The sequence below is a fragment of the Nanorana parkeri genome, unplaced genomic scaffold, assembly GCF_000935625.1.
Source record: "Nanorana parkeri isolate BGI_ZX_2015 unplaced genomic scaffold, ASM93562v1 scaffold414, whole genome shotgun sequence".
Taxonomy (NCBI): Eukaryota; Metazoa; Chordata; class Amphibia; order Anura; family Dicroglossidae; genus Nanorana; species Nanorana parkeri.
In genome coordinates this window covers 1121729-1134195 of record NW_017306682.1, presented here as the reverse complement: position 1 = coordinate 1134195, position 12467 = coordinate 1121729, and positions in this window count along the sequence as shown.

Genomic DNA, 12467 nt, shown 5'->3' with positions numbered 1-12467 from the left:
AAACGCCACCAACCTTGCGAAAATCGTACGATCGACCGAAGTTTTCTAACCTGCTGGTTAGTCAAAAGTCGATCGATTGTACAGTATTTACGGTTGTACACTGCGCATCATCCTTACGAATATCGGACGAAAACGCGATCGCAAACGCAAATCGGCTGATATTCATAAGGTGTATGGGCACCTTAAGTCAGCGACCTCGGGACAGGTCACTATTTGGATTTCAGGGCCTGGGATTTAAGGCTCCTACAGTGCACTATAATAAATAAGACTTGAACATGCTGGCATCTGGAAAGGTCTATAGTTCAGGCGGATGGACAAGCTAATCACATAATTCTGAGTATAGGTTTACTTTAAAAGGAACTGGTCAACAACTGCTGACTTGTTTTAAAAGGTTCCTATTCCAGAGGTGTCCCAACATGGGTTGCATGCTTGCTCCATGTCAGTGAATCACTAATTAGTCAGGCAAGAATAATTTTGACAGCCCTTGAGCTTGCACCTGCATAAAGAAAGTCAGCAATGGCAACTTCCATATTTCCATCCTGACAGGTTCTCCCTAGGCCTTCCTGCTTGGAGGGATTAGTCGTTTTAAGAACACCAGCTCCAGCCTTCTATTTCAACTGTACCATTATTCAGGACCTCAAGAGTTGAGACGCACATTGGTTTTTGCCATGGGGCTTTTGCAGCAGAAAAGTCGTAGAGTACAGTAAGGCTAGAACCCCCTCAACTTTTTATTGCTGTCAGTGTTGTGTTTGCAGATTTGCCCTTACTTCCTGTCTGATGAAACTTGTCAGTAGGACAGGAAGTAAGGGTAAATCTCTCTAACCGAGCCCCAGATAGCAGTGAAATCCAAACAGGAATTCTAATCCTTCGCCACTCTTCTGAAGTTTTTGACTTGACACACACTCAATCTTTCACCTAACCTAAAACACAAGTCAAGGCAAGATACATAGGCTTACCTACGTAGCACATTTATATTTCCCCACGCTTTATACCTTATCCCTTTAAATATTCTCTAATGTCAGCAAAATACCCCCTGATCTGTCAGAAATGCACTCAGCTCTTAAAAATTTTTGGACTGTGTGTTGTCAGCCCTCCAAGTATCTTTTGCTAAACTACTCAAGCACTCACAGAAGGATAGATAGATATACACACACCCACACACAACATAATGCCTAATGATTCTATAGTTCAAGATAACAACAGGGAGGGCCAAATAGCCTTCTTGAGATAACACAAGAAGTTTGCAGAGCACAGTACAACACAAGTTTGCAGGGTAGCTCTGAAGTTCTGACAAGATCAACAGGGCTTTGTTTCTTTTTTGTTTTTTTTGTGCTTATCAAACAAATATAAACACAATTATTCTAATATTTAACAGACCAAAAGAGTAAATACGAGAAGTTCATTGTTGGGGTTTACATACACTTTAACCAATAAGGTTAGTCTATGTCTAAAATTCTTAAAGGGAAACTTCTCCCCCAGATACATTTCCCCCTCTTATCTTGTTTTCTGGGTCATCCTGTAGAAATATACTCGCACACCCAAGGAATCCAATGGTCTCCTGCTGTAATCTACCGCTCTGCTGCTGCACCCCGGCTCCTGCACCGCCATCTTCTTTGTTTATATCATTGAGGGTCAGCTGATGTCGCACAATGGCACTTGCACAGTATGGTGCAGCTTCCCCCAAAGCCTTCTGGGATGCAAGATGCGATTATCCCAGGAGGCTGCGAGAAGCTGGAAGTTCGCAGGCACTTCCATAAAATGAAGTATTTAGAAAACAAAAAGGAAAAAGTTATATCTGCAATGGTTAGAAAGGAGGGGGGAAGGAATTAATATGATGCAAAGTGTAATAAGGTGAATATTTTCTGGCATAGGGCGGCTGTGTGGCACAAGAGGACTGACCTAGGAGTCTTGTGCAGAGACCTCACCACTTAGAATATATCAAAAGTAAACTGGTCATGAGATTTTTACATGAAACATTAGTTAAAGTGACACTAAACGCGAGTTAAATCTTAAAAATACATTCAAAAACCTTACCTGTTAACAAAAATGTATCTTATTTGTGTATCACTGGGCTGTAGATCCTCAAATCATCTCTGAATTGGTGCTGACACTCCCCTACTTTTGTTCCCCATGGTCCCCGTGTGTGTTGTAAAGTAGTCACCGCTCCAAGCTCACTCCCGTGATGGACTACAATCTCATGTTTAGTTTATTAATTTGAAGGAATGCACAGATACCGTTTTTTAGGAGGTCCCATTAAGGAACCTGGGCAGCGTGTAATGACTCGCTGTCCAGTTTCCTGATTAGCCAGGCGCGTGTAATGACTCGTGCCCCCCTATGGTTTCCTGATTACCCGGGAAGCCGGCTCCATGCTCCCTTGTCATCGGGTGACGAGGAAGCATGGAGCCAGTTTTATGATCAGGAGGCTGGGGGGCTGGTGATGACTTAGAATTGTAGAAATGTCACCAGCACACCGATCCTTTTAAGATAGCAAAAGCTTCGTTTATTGAAGTTTTTTGTCATATGACCAAACAAGCGCTTTCGGGACCGCGCAGGGTCCCTTCATCGTCAATGCTAAAGCCTGATGAAGGGACCCTGCGCGGTTCCGAAAGCGCTTGTTTGGTCATATGACAAAAAACTTCAATAAATGAAGCTTTTGCTATCTTAAAAGGATTGGTGTGCTGGTGACATTTCTACAATTTTGCTGACATTCGCGGCGCCATCCGCGGTCACTGCGAGCACCCCTCACTACAAGGGACATATCGGTAAGGAGTGCGACAAGGATAGTACTTATTATATGGTGATGACTTAGCACCCGGCTTCCAGATTGGCCAGCTTCCCGACCAATCAGGATTTCTGATTGGGCGGGAAGCTGTCTCCACGCTCTCCCCATCACCAAGTGACGAGGGCACATGGAGCCGGCTTCTTGGCCAATCTGGAAGCCGGGTGGTGAGTCATTACCCGCCCCACGGCTTCCTGATTGACCAGGAAGCCGGCTCCGTACTCCCTGATGACGAGAGAGCATGGAGCCAGCTTCCAGGCCAATCAGGAAGCCAACATCATGTACTGACTCTTGTTCCAGAATCGGAATAAGCATACTTGTATCGGTATACCCCTACTAATTTGTATTGAGATTGTAGTCCATCACGGGAGCGAGCTTGGAGCGGTGACTACTTTACAACACACACAGGGACCATAGGGAAAAAAGTAGCCACCCTCCAGAGGGAAGGACAGTGTCAGCACCAATTCAGAGATGATTTGAGGATCTACGGCCAAGTGATACACAAATAAGATACATTTGTGTTAATAGTTCAGGTACTTGAATATATTTTTAGGATTTCATTCCTGAGTTTAGTGTCACTTTAAGATGGAGGGAATTTTTTTTCTTAAGTAAATTATTATTAGTAATTTTTGAGCTTTATAATACTTTCTCTTTAAAGATAATTAGTCATGGCATATGCGTCAGTTTAGGTTTGGTTTTTTTTCAGCATTATTACTGAGAATATATTTAATTACTTCAAAAGTTTTGCAAGGCCTATCTGTTCTCTACAGCTGGCGAGGTCCCCGGAGGATTATTTACTGAGACAGAATGGTAAATTTACAACACAAGTGGAAGTAGCAGGTGTGCGACTCATTAAATCCACCAATGTACACGCATCAATTTATAGCAAGCCGCATTGTGCCGCGATGTGGGTGAAATGCCAGCAACGTGTGTGGGAGTTTCTTCCAACTTTAAATTGCTGTTGATGAACGGCCATTAATGAACGCACGATTTCAATCAAATTTATAGGCCATTATGATGCAGAAAGCCGTGGAAGCTCACACACCCTTTAGTTGCTGTGTGTATAGAATCACATGGTGTGCGGATGCATAAAAGCCAGGTGGTTCATCTAGTTCAGCCTTTCACAATCTTTTTTTAGCCCAGAGGAACCCCTAAAATAATAAAAAAAAAAAAAATTCAGGTTACAAGGTACCCTTACTACAACCGATTCATGTGGGGTCAATGGCAAAAATGCTCCTTACATTGGTGGTCAGTGAGAAGCAAGCATCCAACTATTACAGTGGTGATTAAATTCTCATACTCACAGAGAGAGGTGAAGATAATTGGCACCATGCTGCTGGCTTTGCCAAGTGGACTTGGTCTTGGAATTATGCAGGCTCCATCAAATGGTAGGTTAATTGGTCATAGTTCAAGGGACCCCTATCAACTTCTGGAGGAACTCTAAGGTTCCACAGAACCCTGGTTGAAAATGGCTCATCGTGTCTGTATATTGGTAAAGATGCATAGTCATGAACAATAAAAAAAATACTGCATTGAGTCTGACAGCCTACACCCTGAGTTGATCTTAGTTTAATCCTTGGTTTGACCCAGATTGTCTCGCTAGCTAACCCCTGCAGCTGTTAATATCCTTATCTTCTGAAGGGTCCTCAAGCTGGCCATACATGTGGTATATCAATGAAGAGATAGAACTTTTGATCGAAACGCATCAGCAAATCAAAGAGATAAAATGGTGCTTTTGACTGACTGCGAGGAGATGGGGGTCTAAATTGACCCTGGTGGATCACTTCCAATCAAATTGCTATTTTAATCCATTTTTGGTAAGCTGTGCTGAAGCTTTCATCTATTTCCCAGCTTCAACTTCACAACTGCCCAAAGTCATGGGATGTAGACTGCTTAGTTTCTGGCACGCACTTCCTGCTGGATGGAAAGTGGTTGAAATGGACTGAAGTTTGCAATGTGTATGGCTAGCTTTATCCTGTAAAGAATCAGGTCAGTTCACTAGATCAGGCCTGTTCCATTTCCCTGCCCCTGAAGCCTCACCTATACCGACTGGAGCAAAAGAGTGGCTGTATAGCAAAGAACCATGTACGGAAATGACCATTGGTAAATTAACTGGTCTTCCTTGTTTAGTACAATGGCAATATTTCCTGGGCAGGATTAACAGTTCCATAGATGTACTTGTTGCCTACAGTTGCTTTATGGGGCAGCGGATCCCGGGATTGCAGGTGAGGTGTCAGGGGGGGGGCAAAAAAAAACGAGCACATATAGACGTTTGGCGGGCTATGGAGCCGCCGATCGTCTATATGTGAAACACCCGGTAATGGGTGTTTGCATTGATCGGGTCTTTTCTGCCCGTGCGTGCCCGCTAGGGGGCGCGCGCGAGCAAAAAAAAATGACGTCTGGAGACGACAACCCGCCAATGCAGCAGTGCCGTCCATCCGTTTTTTTACAACGGGCGGACGGCAAGTGGTTAAAGCACTTTCCAGTAGACAGTAATATGCACCCTCCATCATGAATGGGCTGCTATGTTTCATAAGACTCAAGCCACCAAGGTCTACCTATAATTCAAATATCAATTTTGGATGGACAGGTCCTTCAGGTCCTTTACCCTTCCAACTTGTACTAATACTCAGCAATGTACTGTGTTATGGTGTCATTCATTTTGAATGGCATCTCAACTATCTAAGGCAATGCGCCTGAGTTGCAGCACACCGCAATGCACAATGGTGCGCTGTGTTGCAAAAGAAGGGTCAAGTCTGATTTTCAGAGTGCAAGAGCAGTGCATTCATTTCAATAGGCTGCCTTAACTCAATCTTTAATGTGTGACATAACAAAAAGTAACGCATCACAAAATGTAAATAGCCTCTTAATGAATTGTTAGGTGCTCATAGGCTAAGCAGACATTCTTCCAGAGTAAAGCTGGCCATACACCTATAGATTATCTGCTGACATGGCCAGGTGGAAAAAGTGCAACAGATTCCTCCAACTACGCTAAACTGTGTGGATGGAGGATCTCCCGCTGGGCCAAGCTTCAGTATCTTGCTAGTCGGCCCCGCTGGCTGTCAAAATACCTGAACAATGCCTGCATCCAATCAGATTGTTCAGGTATTTTGACAGCTAGCATATAGGTGTACGGCCAGCTTCAGCCAAAGAAAGTTATCTCCAATTGCATCAAAAACCTGATGCCTATTTAATTGCTACACAAGAGACCCTTTCAGATAGGGTCAGCAGTAAAGGGACACATCAATTTACTCAAAAAAAAAAAACCCCGCCATCTGCTGAACTCACTTTACACTGCCGACGGGAAAACTTACAGCAGCTCCAGGCACCTCTCCGGGGGGTGAAAAGCCTATTGGGGTGAATTGTGGAAATTAGATCATTTACAGCATTGCTTCTGGCGATGGAAGTGAGACGGAGAAACATTTTACATTCTAAACTGCTGTATATATATTTTTAATGCAAACAGCCCGTCACCTCACAAGCTTAATGTAAATAGACGAGAGGAGCACTTTAGCAAAATGTACATGCTGCTATAAGGTTTCCTGTGAACTGTATGTGGAACTACAGGTCCCTGCATGCTGAGTGTGGCCTTACATCTTATTAAAAAACTTTTTTTTTTTTTACTTTTTTTACTTTAGATTGAAAATCTGATTCTAAGAGGGCCAAGTCCTTGAAATGTCCTATATGAAAGCACAGAAGCAGGAAAGAAGTTAACTAACTCTGTTAAGAAGGAGATCAGAGAGGTAGAACACATTTTTACAGCCCATCTCCAGGCATGTTATGCCCCCTGCCACCCATTTACAAGGGTTGTTTTTTAAATTACACTTTGAAGCTGCTTTTTGCTCACATAATTCTGGCCCGTGTCCCTTGCTGGCATGAGTGATGACCGGTGATCCAGCACTACAGCCTGTGTTCACCTAGAACAGTCTTCCACAGCCCAAGGAGCCCCCTATTCGACAGGAAGGAAGTGCCCATTTCGTCTCTAACATTATTGGAGGAAAGGTGTCAATGTGCATAATTCTTTAATCTTTTTATAAGCAGAGATATAGGCATGAGTGAGCAGATATAGGGACATTCTTGCCTTGCTGTAGCGTGGTACTAGGTCCAATTCCCACTTGGGATGCATTTTATACAAACGTATGTTCTCCCTGGGCTTGCCTGGATTTTAATCAAAAATATAGCGCTAGGTTCATTGGCATTTATCAGATTGGCTCTAGTCCTACTCCACCATAGCTGGTCCCAAGCGGATATCAGATAAGTATGGCGCTGAGACAATGTGTGTTAAAAAAAAAAATCACACAATCAATTATTATTATACAGGATTTATATAGCGCCAACAGTTTGCACAGTGCTTTACAATACAGGGAAGACATTACAATTACAATACAATTCAAGACAAGGTGCTAAGGAGGGACCTGCCCATGAGGGCTTAGAATCTAAGAGGGAGGGGCAAGTGATACATGAGGAGGTAGCTGTGTGGGGATGAATTGTTTGAGAAAGAGTTCAGTGGTTAGGTTGAGGAGAGATAGGCTTATCTAAAGAGATGAGTCTTTAGCGATCGCTAAAAGGCAGTCAGAGTGGGAGAAAGACGGACAGGTTGTGGTAAGGAGTTCCAAAGAATGGGGGAGACTCTAAAGAAGTCCTGGAGGCGAGCATGGGAGGAGTTGGCTAGAGAGCAGGAGGTCTTGGGAAGAGCGGAGGGGACGGTAAGGGTGATACTTTGAGCCAAGGTTTGAGATATATCCGGGGGCAGAGTTGTGGATGGCTTTGTAAGTGGTTGTTAATATTTTGAATTTTATCCTTTGGGCTATTGGAAGCCAGTGCAGGGATTGGCAGAGGGGGGATGCAGATACTGAGCGGTTAGTTAGGTGGATAAGTCTGGCAGCAGCATTCATGATAGGGGGGATAGCCTGTGTAGAGGTAGGCCAATGAGGAGGGAGTTACAATAGTCGAGACGAGAGATAACAAGTGAGTGGATGAGCAGCTTTATGGTTTAATTGGAGAGGAAGGGGCGTATTTTGGAAATGTTACGAAGGTGAAGGCGGCAGGATTTGGGTATTGATTGGATGTGGGGAAGAAAGGTGAGGTCCGAGTCAAGGATGACACCAAGCACCTTGGCATGGGGGGAGGGCTGTATAGTTGTGTTACTGCAATCTGGGGCTCAAAATGATTTGCACTCACTTCCTGTCCTGGGTGCTGACAATGTTTTACCAGGCAGGAAGTGAGGGGATAGATATAGATAGCAGTTAAAAAAAAAAAAAACCTGACAAGCGTTTTAATCTTTGCCTACTCCTTTAAAGCCTAGGGGGAAATAAAAAACATTTTTGGCCTGACATACACCTTATCAGCAGAGTTGTCATTTGGTGACAGATCAGTGACAGCTGAGTGTAGTTTAAACATTCCCTTTTACCTGCTTTATATGTCTCCTCAATGCCTTATCCTGACAATGACAAATAAAAACAAGGGCTAGGGGTGTACGGGAGATTATTTGATGACATTTTTTAACCAAACTGTGGAGGAGGAATCTACTAATCCAGTGTAAATCTGTGTTATCAGAGCTGGAATTACAACCAGACAGAAAAGTAATAAATAATTTGCCTCTGATCTCCTAGGGACACATAGGTTGAGCACAGAGTCACTAGAAAACAAAAGGCATACATGCTGATAGGAGCACATGAATTAACCATGTCCATCCATCAAACAAAATAAACACCTTGAAGGGAAACGATTCCTGCATTGAAGAACCCACCGCCATTCCAAACTAAACCCTGTGTGACTGCTTATTGCAGAAAAGGTAGCCACTAATAAGGTTGGATTTTCAGCAAAGCTTCATACAGAAGCAAAGATACTTACATAGTTACATAGTATTTGAGGTTGAATAAAGACATATGTCCATCAAGTCCAACCTATTTGTGTATGTGTGTATGGTCCTATTGGTGTGTAGTATGATCAATTTTAAGAGTACTTGTACCCCTGCATATTACAGTCCCTGAGGAAATTGTCCAATCGCCTCTTGAATGATTCCACACCTTTATCCGAAATCACAGCATGTGGCAGCGAGTTCCATATCTTGACCGATCTAACTGAGAAGAACCCGCTTCGCCCCTTGTGCTGACATTTTTTTCTCCACCAATTTTAAGTGGTGGCCTCTCGTCCTTGTCATGGAGTTAATTGTAAAAAGTTTGCTGCTAATGTTACTATCCCCGGTAAACATATTTTATACATGAAAATCATGTCCCCCCTTAATCTCCTTACTTCCAATGAGAACATGTTTAATTTTAAAAGCCTGTTCTCATAACTCAGGTCCTCCATCCCCTTTATGATTTTGGTTGCCTCTGGACCCTCTCCAGTTCAAGGACATCCAACCTGTTCACTGGTGCCCAAAACTGGACCGCATACTCCAGATGTGGCCGAACCAGTGATCTATAAAGTGGCATAATTACGGACTTGTCCCTGCAAAACATTCCCCTCTTAATACAGGAAAGGACTCTGCTTGCTTTGTTTACCGCTGCCTGACACTGCAAGCTATTTTTCAGCCTGTGGTCTACAATGCACCCAAATCTGTTTCCCTTTCGGATTTTCCGAGGGGAGCTCCCATAAGTGTGTAATCCGTTTTCTTGTTTTTAACGCCAAAGTGCACAACTCTACATTTATCCACATTAAACCTCATCTGCCATGTGGTTGCCCACTCCCCTATTTTATCCAGATCCCCGTGTAATGTTATAGCATCAGATTCAGTGACTATTCCCCTCCCGATTTTGATATCATCCGCAAACACTGAAACATGGCTGTTTACCCCCTCCCCAATATATTAATGAATAGATTAAACAGCATACTGTTGTGAGAAAAAACTGTACAACTAGAGGTCTGGTTTATTTTATCCGGTAACATAAAGCAAACAGTCTGGACACAACAAGCAGTGCATTGTCCCACCGGATCACTCCATCTGCGCAAAGTCCAGTCCAAATTGGCCTTTTTTTAGACTTCCGTGATGCCTTTAATATAATCCTCATGTATCTATTAAATGGCTCCTTAGCACGAAGAAATCATAACCTGGACTGATACTAATACAGGCTGATCAAACCAATAATGCTGCAGTGTGATGCTGGTGTAATCAGGTGACATAGGGGCCAAGGTATGAAACATTCTAAATTAAAGTTTTAGGGCTCCATAGCAGCCGCCCTCTTTAGCTCGTACAGGTGAAATAGTGTGAAACACAGTGGTTGCATTCTTAGATCTCAATCTGAGAGCACTTTACCACCTATTCAGAGACGTGATGATCGCGTGTCCAGGGATAATTATTGATTCCTAACCGCACGTAATGGTTTCACATACGGTTACATGCGTTGTTTTGGCGTTCTGCTGCTTCCAAATGCAGCGGTTGTCATCCGATCATTAACATGAATAGGTGACAGCTGCCGCTTGTAACTGGCAGATTAAGAGATCCTGCTGCAGGAAAAAGCAAGTTCTTGACACAGGAATACCTAAACACACCTAAAATATAGGTGTGAATGGAGCCTAATAGGCTAGCACGTGGAAAAGGTTTTATCAGTAAGAGTTACAGGTTACCACACCATTATATGGTCCAGTTATTAAAAGCAATGTTTGCATCACTTCCATTTACCTGCAGCACAAATGCCAGAAAACACGCATTTCCAGAAGGAGGTTAGGAACTGCAAGTAAGATGTAATAGATGCCAGAAACTAAAAATAGCAAACTAAAAACGGCACACCTTATTAGTACGCTCATTCTTTTTTTACACCCGACATTCACACGATTATAGAGTGGTACTCTTCATTAGACATGAGGTATTCAATCTTGCAATTCAAGCGTATGGTCTAGAATAGTGGTCACCAACCTTTTTTGGACCAGGGCCCGTTTTTGTGGATTCTGCACACACTACCAGGGTCATTACCTTACAACATGTCCCTGGTTCGGTGCAGAGCTGTCAGTCCATCCACTCGGCCATCACTCCCGACAAGGCCTCACTCTGTCTCCTCACTGACACGACCATGCTGCTCCACTCTCTGCACTGAAAGAGCCGTGCTGCTCTGCTCTCCTCACGGATATTGCTGTGCTGCCCCACTGTCTACACTGACATGGCCACACTGCCCCACTCTCATCCTCTCCGGCCCTGGATTGCCCAAGAGACGGTTGGCGGCTGCGGACCAGTTGGTAACAGGCCACGGAGCGGTACCAGTCCGTGGTCCGGTGCTTGGGGACCCCTGGTCTAGAATACATGCTGGATTTGTAGCAGCGATAACCTGCAACAAAATATAAGAAACATTGTATAAATGTACAGACATAATTGAGACTTCTAAACAAGGAGGGTTTAAGAGAACCCAAGAGGATAAAATATGGGAGCGGTCATTATAATAATGAAAAAGAATGATGGTCTCAATGGCCATAAAAAAAAAATCGATCAATCACAGTGATCAGGAGGACAGTCCCCTATCATGATCTGTAAAAACAAGTAGCAATGGCAGCTCTCATATTTCCATATGGACAGGTTCACTTTAACTGTTAACAGTGCACATAGTGTAAATTTACCCTGAAAACAGATCGGGCTTATCATGGGTTTTAGGGTCAACCGATCAGACTTACAGCTGACCGGTATTAATGGCTAAGTCAATCTTTTTGACCACGTTTCATGTTACATCCATATTTGGGATGTAACATGGTCATGTTTCCCACCCTCACCCATCTGAATTGCAGGGTTCTCTTCCCTACGGCATCCTGTATATATAATATATATATATTTTTGGCACAACCGCATCAGCCCCACTGCAGACATATTCTACAATGCTTCACAGACAATGGTGAACTATTCGCATCAATCTCTTACATTCTTATCTCCCTGCTGCAGACATATACAGACATACATGCACACCAAGACCAATCTGGGTGGAAGCCAATAAATCTACATAAAACAATTCACACTATTATGTAGTTTATGTATAGTGACCATTAAACAGCATAGAAAAAAAAAAAGTACAAATTCTACGACAGCTGTTTTATGAAGAACTCTACTACCGTATGTTCTAAATCTCTAAATATAACCATATTTATAGTGTATTGGTCACAGACAGTAATTCCCTAGCCCTAAAACACCCCCCACCCCCTTTCCCGGTTACCTAAATCATAAGATGAATCTTCTAAAATCAGTCTGTTCTTTTAATATATTGCATTTAATGCAGCTGGCTCATTCACAGGAATCCATCATTGAAGATACCACAAGTCCCCTCTGCCAACGTGGCAGAGGAACTCGCAGAGCCCACCGGCAACATGGCAATAACTTGACTGTAATTGTAGTTCATTCAGACTGTCCTCCAGCCCCATAACAGAAGGCCCAGGGGGTAAACAATGCAAGAGCCTGTGTGTTGCACTCGCTTTGCATTGATCGCAGCTGCAATGCTCTGCAGGTCTGAATGCAAAAACATTATTAAATGCATCATTTTTGGTGCATTTATTAAATTTTTACAAAAAGGTGGATTATGTATTTTGTAACATTTGTGTTTTGTCCCATGCTGAAGTTTGCAAAAGGATGTCCCCAGCACACCATTTAAGTGAAATCAACAAAAGTCCATTTATTAATGGAGTACTGTCATTCCAGTATGGTTGTCCCATGGTGAGGCATAGGATTGTCCACACTCAACATGTGTATGACTTTGAAGCAGTGTGGACACAA